The 10,170-nt window shown below is 43.1% G+C and overlaps 1 pseudogene; it reads left to right on the top strand.

Moving 5' to 3' along the window:
- Positions 1-847: 847 nt before the first annotated feature.
- On the top strand, positions 848-1,054 carry LOC102973930 (60S ribosomal protein L38-like; annotated as a pseudogene).
- Positions 1,055-10,170: the final 9,116 nt, after the last annotated feature.

Below are 10,170 nucleotides of genomic sequence, written 5' to 3'. Positions count from 1 at the left end.
ATATTTGAGAACGTTGTAGTGACTGGCAGCAGGATAGTGAGCTTAGTCTGGGAGGTAACGCAATAGATCAAATGTGCACGTGCGTTCATCTCAGGAACCTAGTGCAGAACTGTCTCCCTGGGGTCATGCTGAAAGGGATGCCACATGGGTGGCAATGTTAGAAGAGAGCTTCTCAATGAACTTATGCCATAGATTTTACATCCAAGTACCCAGGACTGTATGTACTACCCTTGAAATAACTTAAATTAGGAGCCAAAATAAAATATGGCAATTCTATAATATATACATTTTTATAATACTATAACTGGAGAAAGAACGACCGACTTGGAGAAGGAAGCTGAACCTGATGAAAACACAGAGAGCTGTACCATTCCATACCACTCTCCCTGGGAGAGAGCATGTCGGTTTTGCTCCCTAGCAAGAGTAGTGAGAATGTTTCTTACCCCAAAGGGCCCCCAATCCCCCCAATTCATCTATACCCCAGGCCCAACTTGGGGTACCCAAGGGCACTGCTTAACCACTAGCAATCAAGAAGTCCCTGCCCCGCCACAGTCATGCAGCCTAGCCTGGGCCACTTCTCCCCCGGTCCTCTCCCTTGTTCAGCGTTTGAAAACTGTGTCCTGTGAACCATTAATTCCAAGACATGCAATTCCTATTAACACATTAAATATGTTTAATGCCTTGCAGAAAAAGTAATTCCTTGAAATGTATTCAACCCAGGATTTTCCACTTTTTTTTTTTTTTTTTTGACCATAAACAGCGGTTAAAAATACAAAACAAAACAAAATTCAGCAGTTCAGCTTCTTGCCGCTCGCTGTTCCGGCCGCGCTCTCCAATCCGCGTCATCATGCCTCGTAAAACTGAAGAAATCAAGGACTTTCTGCTTACAGCCAGGCAAAAGGACGCCAAGTGACGCCAAGAAAAATAAGGATAATGTGGAGTTTAAGTTCGATGCAGCAGATACCTTTACACCTTGGTCATCACAGACAAAAAGAAGGCAGAGAAGCTGAAGCAGCCCCTGCCCCCAGGTTTGCCAGTGAAGGAGCTGAAATGAACCAGGCACGCTGATTTGAACTGTATTAACATTTTAAAAAATTTAAAAATAAATTAAAAAGTCATCATTTCAAGCAACTAGTGTTCTGGGGAATCCTGTTCGGGAAGTGCTACCCTGATTTTCAATTCAAATATTATTACTATGGAACTGGGTGGCTCTGGGAACCCACTCCATTCTTTCCAGCAAGACTTCCTGACATAAATCTTGCTGCTTTGCCCCTTAATAGAAAACAGAGGAGGCTCACCCCACCCATTTTAGCCAGAGATAGCTAAAATGAAGGAAAAATAGAACTTTGATTGAAGGATGCATCCAAGTCAGAGGACTTTTAGAAGCAAAGTTATAGCTTGGAGAGTTTCTCTGGACTTTGTTACTTTACACCTCAATCCTTTATCATTCTGAGGGCGATTTCTCCACTATGTCTTGGGTAGATGCCACTCTTTGTCTTGTTGAAGTCCAAAGCTGGAGTGCCTTAAATGAACGCTGTGACTGATATAAACCTAGGCAGTAAGAGCAAGTTGTGTAAAAGGAAGGAAAAGGAATATCTATCTAACCCTATAAATTCAGGCACAGAGATCTCCCTGTTCCTTAAAGTTGCCTGGAAGTAGGGACTCCCTAACTCCCTTCCTATTAGCAAGGCCCCAAGGAGTCATCTCCAAGGCCAGTTAGCTGCACAGAAAGCCTTCAGAGCCACTAACACAGTGGTGCATCTGGTGTGGGCCTAGGTCCTTTTCTCTTTGTCAGATAATTTCCCACAGGGATGCCACCCAGTGACCTGAGGTCCTCTGCAGGAATGACATACCACTTGGGATTTCATCACACACACCTAAACCTTAACCCTCCTGGTACACAACTTCATTCCTCCTGATCAAAAAGTGGCCAAGCCTTGTATCCTCTGACATAGTGAGAATTTTGTTGTTGTTATTTTATGTTTGTTTGTTTGGGGGGTAGGTATAATTTCACTACATAATGATTGAAACTTTCTTCTTATACATGTGCAATATTTATTTCACCCAATTTTATGTTTCTCAAATACTAATCTCTTAAAACACTGACTTTATCTCCATGTTCCCACTTTTGAAACTGAGCAGGGAAACTCCCGAATGCTAAGCATTAGCAGATAAACTCTTACATCCAGAGGGAATCGAAGACATTTTTAAGACCAGCTGGAAACCATTTCATAAATGTGTGGGAAGTGTTTCCTTTTATAATCTATATTTCACTTTAGAGCTATGTGACCGATAGTGGCAAGAAGTGTGTGGTTTAAAACACAGTAAGTGGACAAGAAAATACTGTGACCAGAGGAAAAAAATATGTTATATTAGAAAAAAACACCAAAGGCATAAATAATATATTGAGAAGGTCACTCAATGTGAGCATCCAAGTCACTCAGAGTTATTAAAATCATTCATTATTTATGGACCCATTTTTACAAACCATCGTTCTGCCTTTCTCCCACCTGTGTTCTGAATGAATGATGCTGCCCCTCTTGTGCTGCTCTGTTTAATTCAGAACTTCAGTAATTTTCCTAACAGAAAAAAATCAAACTCATAAAAAATGTTCACTGACTACCTGGCAGAGGGCCTGAGACCATATTCAGGATGTGATATAACACATTTATTTGATTGCTATCTTTTTCAGCACACATTGGAACTCTCCAGAATTAGTTGTGCCTCCATTCCAAACCCTGTTGGCACAGCTCTTTCCTAGGTCCTCTGAGGGAGTAAAAGTATCCACTGTTGGAGTCTTATCCAAGGAAACAGACGATGCAAGTGAATAGATCCAAATGGAAACAGTCTAACATGAATGTCATGTGAGAATTCACCTTGATGCAAAGGGAGCCTCTGAGAACAGTCCCAGGTAAATCATGCCTGAGGCCACAGAACAGAAAGGTTCAAAGACTCAAAATTGAATATGCTCATATTGCGTGTTTTAGTAAACCAATTAAAATACACCATTAGAAGCAAAGGGAAAGAGATGGGGTAAGTGAATACACTTAGAGAAAGGTGCAAGTTAATGGAAGGACCACACTCATATCTCCTCTCTCCCTCTCTCTCTCTCTCTCTCTCTCTCTATCTCTCTTTCTCTCTCTCTCTCTTTTCAGACTTCCCCATGGATGGTGTGATTATGAGGACCAGAGATTCGGATGCAGCAAGGGGGACCATAGACAGAAGGTGCCCTGGGCTGGTGACACACACTTACTATCTCAGAGAAACACAGGGGCAAGTTCACCTGGCTACAGCTATAGCTTCCCAATAACTGATGAGAAGCTATGGGGTTTATGTTCATTTCTTGGGCAGAGGACATGTGGGACCAGAATGGGTATCACCAATGGGTGGCCAACTTGGGGATGACATAGCTGTCTGCCCAGAGGTGGCATGATCATGACCTGACCTATTCAGCCCTTTCTATCTGTAAGCAACATGCTTGTCTTTTCCCATAGATATTTTATTTATTCTATCTTTCTTTAACATGTTTTAAAGACTGCTAACTTACTATCTGTATGTAACACATCTTATGAATTCTGCTTGTCTCGCAAGCTATTTCCTTACTCATCATCTGTATATAACATCCTAGGAGTTCCACCAATATCTCATAAGTTGCTAGCTTACTTTCTATGCATATTCAATATTTCTTGTGAGCTTTATCCTTCCCATTTGCTTTCTTGCCTTCTACAGCAGAATTGAACATATAGAATCAAATGTAGAGGCTATGAGCAGTACGGCAAATGAGCAAACTACGGACTTTCTCTTGTGCCTTTCAACAGAACACACAGAGAACATCACAAGAGGCAGTGAAATACTAAGCATTGTCTTCAGCCTTCTCTTATATTTTACAAACTTTGATTCCTTCCAGGAGAGCATGAATAATTATTTTAAGTGTATTTTGAGTATTGGTCTTGGGGGCTTCACCTAAAACAGGGAAGACTGATTACCCTATAAAATCCCCGGAATCATGAGCTGTTTCAACTCCATTTCGGGGTCATTTAGTTGAGCACATGCAAAAGACAACCCTTAATCTAATTTCTCCTCAGAAAAGTCACTTAGAATGAATCAGCCATGTAGCTAGAAAAGAAGCCTGGGAACATCACCCCACTGAGACAAGGTATAGAATTAACAGTGTAGAAGCTGGCAAAGCGAACGCTCAAGTGATCAAAGGACTCGGCAGTCCTTGCACTGAGAGGCCAGAAACAGAATCATTCCATGAGATGGAAACTCAGTCAAGGCATCTGCTGACACCTAATCTCCTGTATATGGCCATCTGTGCAAGAAGGGCAGGTTAAGATACAGAAAGAAAGAAAGGTAAAGAAGACCTCTGACCTGTTTCAAAAGGGTCCCCTCAAAGCGTAGCTTTCTCCAGTATGGCACAGAGTGAGTCCACCCCCAGTCTCTGAAGACACATGCACAGAGGGTCAAATCCCAACTCTTTAACCTTACTAGCTGCATGAGCTAAGCAAATTACTTCACCTCTCTGAGCCTCAGTTTCTCCATTTATAAATTGCTCATTATAATTACACCCACTGTAAGGCTTATGGTGAGGATTAAATGAAATGATTTACATAAAAGGCGTGGCACACTAGAGCCTAGCACATGCCATTCAGATGGTTGCTGCAATCATCATTATTACAATTGCTGTTGCTATTATTATTATCAAGGCCAGGCTTAGAGTGAGAATTATATTATTTTAGGAGTAGTGCTCCCAAAATACTGGATAATGCCCTAATGTCTTCAATGAAATAAAGTCTTCTATTTTAGAATTGGTGTAGGATCTTAAAATGAGACTTTCTACTGGAATTGTGACATGCTGATTTAAATTCACACAAAGACTTAGATGTCTATGGCAAATTCCTTTTCTGTTGGAGGTTTTGAAAAGGATAGGATAAGAAATAGAAGATACCTGCAAAAGAAGAGAGTCAGAGTGGGAAGACTAGAAACTCATCAAGTTGCACAGGCTTTGAAATCAAACAGAATGGGGTTTGATTCCAGACTCAATCACACCAGCATCAGTGTGACCCTTTGTAACCTCTCTGAACCCCTAAGCCCTCATTTATAAAATGGGGATAATTATGGTACCGACCTCCTGGGGCTCTTTTAAGCGTTCAAAGAGATACAGCATATAAAGCACATTGGCTGACACTTAAATTCTCATTAAGGATCAGAAGGATCGTTCCTGCACATTTACAGTGCTGCCTGGAACTGACTTGTTTTCTCACACTGGGTTCTCCCTCCTGGCTAGTGCTGGCTTTCCTACAGACCATGAACAGAAAGATCAGAGATTTTTAAGATTAGATTTCTGTGTGAAAGAAACAGCAAAGAGAAGCTGTATGTTGATGATGCAATTTAGCTAAGAAATCTAGACACTATCACCCTGCTAACACGGCCAGGAGATAGCTAAAGTCTCTCTAGCCCTGGATGAAATTCCAGACTGGAAGTCTTCAGTTCATCCAGACCTGGGTGACCTTCCTAAGCCTTGGATTTCCCGGGACTGCAAAATTCACCTAAGGTCAGGCTGGTTAGCAGACAGAGCTGAGAGTTCTGTTCTGCTCTGGAGTCTGGAGTCTTCTCTGAGTCTCTGGGTCTTTCTCAAGAACCTGGGGTCTGCTGAAGCACTCCAATTTCAACTGGTCCCCCAGATCCTTGGGGCCATCCCTGAGCCCCCAGGGCTGAGCCCGGGAGAGGGAGGGCAGGCAAGAGCTCTCAGTGCTCTTGCACAGCTAAGGTTTCTGGGTCCACCACTTTCTCGCCACTGATGTGTTCCTGCCCAGGCCCCTGGGAGGCAGGAGATGGTGCCCCACAGATCTGGGGAATTGAGGCTTTCCTAGTAGCTCAAATTTAAAAAGAGAAGATGAGCTATACAGTCTGAGAATTCCAAGATTGGAGGTAAGGAGTGAGGAACAGATAGGAGAAGCATCTAGTCAACAAAGTTCTCTTTACAAAATAATGAAAATTATTAACAGTTTATATGGTGCTCACTGTGTGCCTGGCAGTGTTCCAAGGGCTTACTTCATTTAACCCTCACAATCTCCCAACAAGTTGGTAATCTTTTCCCCATTTTACAGTTGAGAAAACAGGAGCAGAGAGGCTGAGTAACTTGCCAAAGACTGCACAGCCATTAAGTAGTAAAGGCAGGATCCAAAGCCAGACATGCTAGCACTGGAGTCTATGTGCTTAACCATTGTGCCTAAACCATAGTGACAGCAAATGTTTATTAAGCTCTATATTCCAGGCACTGCACTAAACTCCTGTTTTACATGACCATCTTCATTTAATCTTCACAGTAACCCCATATGATATCACTTTAATTCCCATTTCACAGGTATGTAACTGAAATTTAGAGACACTGATGATTTGTCCAAGGTCTCAGAGGTCTAGTTTGTCCAGATCTACAAAGAGGAAAGCTATGAAACCGAAAGAACCCCTTTGCCATCCCATACCACAAAGCCAAAGTCTTGAGTTGTTGCTAATGACATTAGACATTAGACAGTTTTTGCCACATCTACTTCAAGACTCTTCATTTTTATTGTGTATGGATATTAGGGCATTTTTTTTTTTAAAAGGGTCTATATGAGGCTAGAGGTTTCACGTGTGCTTTGTTTTACCGGTCAGTAAAAATCTAGGCTGTTCATGCTGCATCAACCATGGTTTTTATTTGTGTTTCTTCTACCCAGTTGTAAAAGACATTAGCTAATGAGTTCTGTGCTTATGTCGGGGAGGGAAGGGACTCTATTATTCCTCAGAACAACGACAGTCCTTTCTACGTCCTCTGATCATCTGAAACCCATCCCAGCTAATGAATCTTGCATATAGTAAATGATTCTAGTTTTCTTACTGCCTAAAAATAATAAAGCAACTTCTAAATTTCCATATTTTTGATGATTTTTTTCCCCTTTTTTCTTTTCGCAACTAGTATGTGACTGCAGTCCCTCCTCGGTGTTCTCTCGCTTCCTCAAGCATGGTGAGTTGATGGCATTTTTGGTTTGGGGTTTGAGGCAGGGGAAGTCTGGGGAAGAAGCAATGGAGCAGTCTGTGATTTCTTCTTAAGTCATGTGCACAATTGACATTGATTCTGAAAAGAGCGAAATTAAATGTGAAGGGATCCACCAGGCCTGACTCTGAGGTAAGCCCCACGGGAAAACCTGGCTGGCAGAAGACACAGCTGCCTGAGTGATGGCAAAGGGCTACTGCATCCTGAAAGTGAAGAGCCATGTTGTTGGGCGTGGGAAGGTTTTTCCTGGGGTTGTCCCACAGGAGCCAGTGAAATATGTCAGGTCATCTCTCTGCAGCAACGGAGTTTGCTTCCCTTTTGAGCTCCAAATCAGGGCTGCACCCTGGCCTCGTTACTCAGACCCCAGCCCTGCCCTGACAACCAGCAGGACCTAGACTCGGCTAACAGAACCCGGGCAAGCCTAGCACCTCAGCCTGCAGGAGCCCTCATTTGTGCATTCGTTAGCCCTTGGACAGAACCAGAGATCCGGAGCCAGAAATGCCTGGAAAATCCATCTGCCCTCAAAGCACAAGGAAAACAGCAGGATCAAGAAGTGGTCTCCGGCTCCCCTGGTGGCGCAGTGGTTGAGAGTCTGCCTGCCGATGCAGGGGACGCGGGTTCGTGCCCCGGTCCGAGAGGATCCCCCATGCCGCGGAGCGGCTGGGCCCGTGAGTCATGGCTGCTGAGCCTGCGTGTCCTGAGCCTGTGCCCCGCAACGGGAGAGGCCACAACAGTGAGAGGTCCGCGTACCGCAAAAAAAAAAAGAAATGATCTCCGCATTTGCAAACTCTTGCTTCCACTTTCTTTTCCTTCTCTCTGTTTTGTAGACCATCTTTCCTGTACTTCACTTCCTGAGTTAAGGCCTCCTTCTGTTTCTCTGTTTAAATCAAGCGAAAGAGCATTTATCTAAGGCCAGGGCCTACTGGGATTGCAGAAGTAGATCTAACAGACCCCTGCCCTCAAGGGGTATACGACTCATTGGAGAGATATGGAGAACCCCAGGGTGGTACTTAGGGGCCAATCAGGACCACCACGGGTACATTTGATGTGAGACTCTGAAAAGGCACCCCTTTGGCATGGAGAAAAGAACATGGGCTGGATGTCTCCCACACACAACTCCTTGAGAAGAACACAAAATACACGTGAAACATGAGGGACAACCTGGGAACAATAATAAACATGTTCAGTCCAATGTAACCCATGGCAAATAGGCATAGCACAGAAACTACCTGACATAGCCAGAAAAGGGAGTAGTAAATATTGGTTAGTTTTATCTGGAAGCCTTTGTGTAGAAGGTGGGCTTCGGGCTGGTAGGGTAAGCTGGGAGAAGGTCACTATTCCCGACAGGGCAAGGCATTCCAGAAGGAGAAAAGTGGACACGCAGAGACACGGAAGTGAGAGAGAACATCAGTCCTGTACTTCTTCAAGTCCTTTCTTTCTCCCTTTTGCTCTTAAGTGCCTTCATTTAAAAGATTTCCTCAGATTCCTCAGTTGCGTTAATCCATCTTTTTTCGGCAGATCCCCTTAGGAAAGGATGAGCAGACACTCTGCTTACATGAGGAGGCCTGTTCTGGTTCTGTCAGAGCTGACCCACCTCAGTGGTAAATAAATCGCCAGTCTCCATAGTTACTAACCTCCATCATGTCATAAGCTTCAGACACACAGTAAAAATAAAGATACTTTACGCTGCATAAACATCAGATTTCGTGAGCCTCTGAGGTGACGTGGCGCTGGCCCTCAGCCCAGCAACTCGGTTCCCAGAGCCTGATTTTTCATGATTATTCTCTTATTCTTTCGTCTCCGTGTGTAACTGGTTTTAAGGGAAATGGCTGAAGAGTAAGAGACATCAGCGCTGATGTGCCCATGGTCGTTGGATAAACAGAAATAAGACTGACATAAACATATCAGTGAGTCGTTTAGCTGGACCAGCCTGAATCATATTTTTTCAAATGGAATTTTCTTTTCAGACCTCTCTCAGCTCTAGGTAGCAAACTGACAGATGAAAACATAGCAGGTTGCCAAAATATTTCTTTGTTTATTTCCTTCTCAGTCCAATACAAATAAAATAACAGTTATGGAAATGACGAAGATTGTCCAATGTCTTTGCCCATTCAGGAATTCTTTCTACAATATCCCTGAAGGACTTTTATCAAATCTCCACTGGAAGAGTATCCATGACAGAGTTCACCACGACTTTCAGGGGCCACATCTTCCACTGTTGGAAAGAACTTCCTGGTTTTTTCTTAAAAACTTCTTTATGTTGCATTTACTGCCTTCTGGTTCAGCTGACCCATTGGTCCTAGGTTTGCCTTCCACAAGAGCACAGAATGTGGAAGTCTTAAGTTTTCTGTTGCTTAAGGTAATTGAAAGAGCACTAAACACAAGTCAAGAAACCTGCCTTCTAGTCCCAGAATCTCCATTCAACTGCTCTTCTGTTTTGAGAAAGTGAAGTTTACCTCTTTGACCCTCGTTTTCCTCATTTACAAAATGAGAGCAATATCAGCCTCGTCTACTTCACAGGCCAATGTAAGAATCATGTTAAGTAATAAAAATGAAAGAGCTATGAAGATTGTGAGGTGCCATATATAATGTAAGGGGTTACTGTTATTCACATGCAAGCCCTTCAAATATTTGAAGACAGCTGGTATTTCCTTAGTCTTTGCTGCTGTGATAGTTTCTAGATTTCTCTCCTTGCCAACTGTCCTCATCTAGGAGCTTCCCATTTGTCACTGTGTCCTTTAAGCTTGGCACTCAGAATAATACCCCAAAGTTCATAAAACCAGAAAAGAAGAAGGGAGTGCTTCCGCCTTTCTCCCGAGTTGAGCACAGTACAACACTTCAGTGACTGCTGCCGAGATTGTATCAGTGCTTCTAACAGCCTCTTTGGACCGTTGCTACACATTAAGTTAAGGACACCTAACGCCTCTATGTCTTTTTCACACGAAGCTGTCAAATCAGGTCTACCCTTTCCCAAATTCATCGAATGTTAGGGTTAACATCAATGAATAGCTCTATATTTATGCCCATAGAATTTATTTCTGTTGATTTTCGTCTCATTGGTATCAGCTCATGGTCAAGGAATAGAATGCCGTTCCATTATTCTCCAGCTACTTCAACTGACCTTGGCGTCTTGA

The sequence above is a fragment of the Physeter macrocephalus genome, chromosome 2 (genome assembly GCF_002837175.3).
Source record: "Physeter macrocephalus isolate SW-GA chromosome 2, ASM283717v5, whole genome shotgun sequence".
NCBI classification, from domain to species: domain Eukaryota; kingdom Metazoa; phylum Chordata; class Mammalia; order Artiodactyla; family Physeteridae; genus Physeter; species Physeter macrocephalus.
The sequence above is the reverse complement of the archived record's forward strand: the minus strand, read 5'-3'. Positions and strand labels throughout refer to the sequence as shown.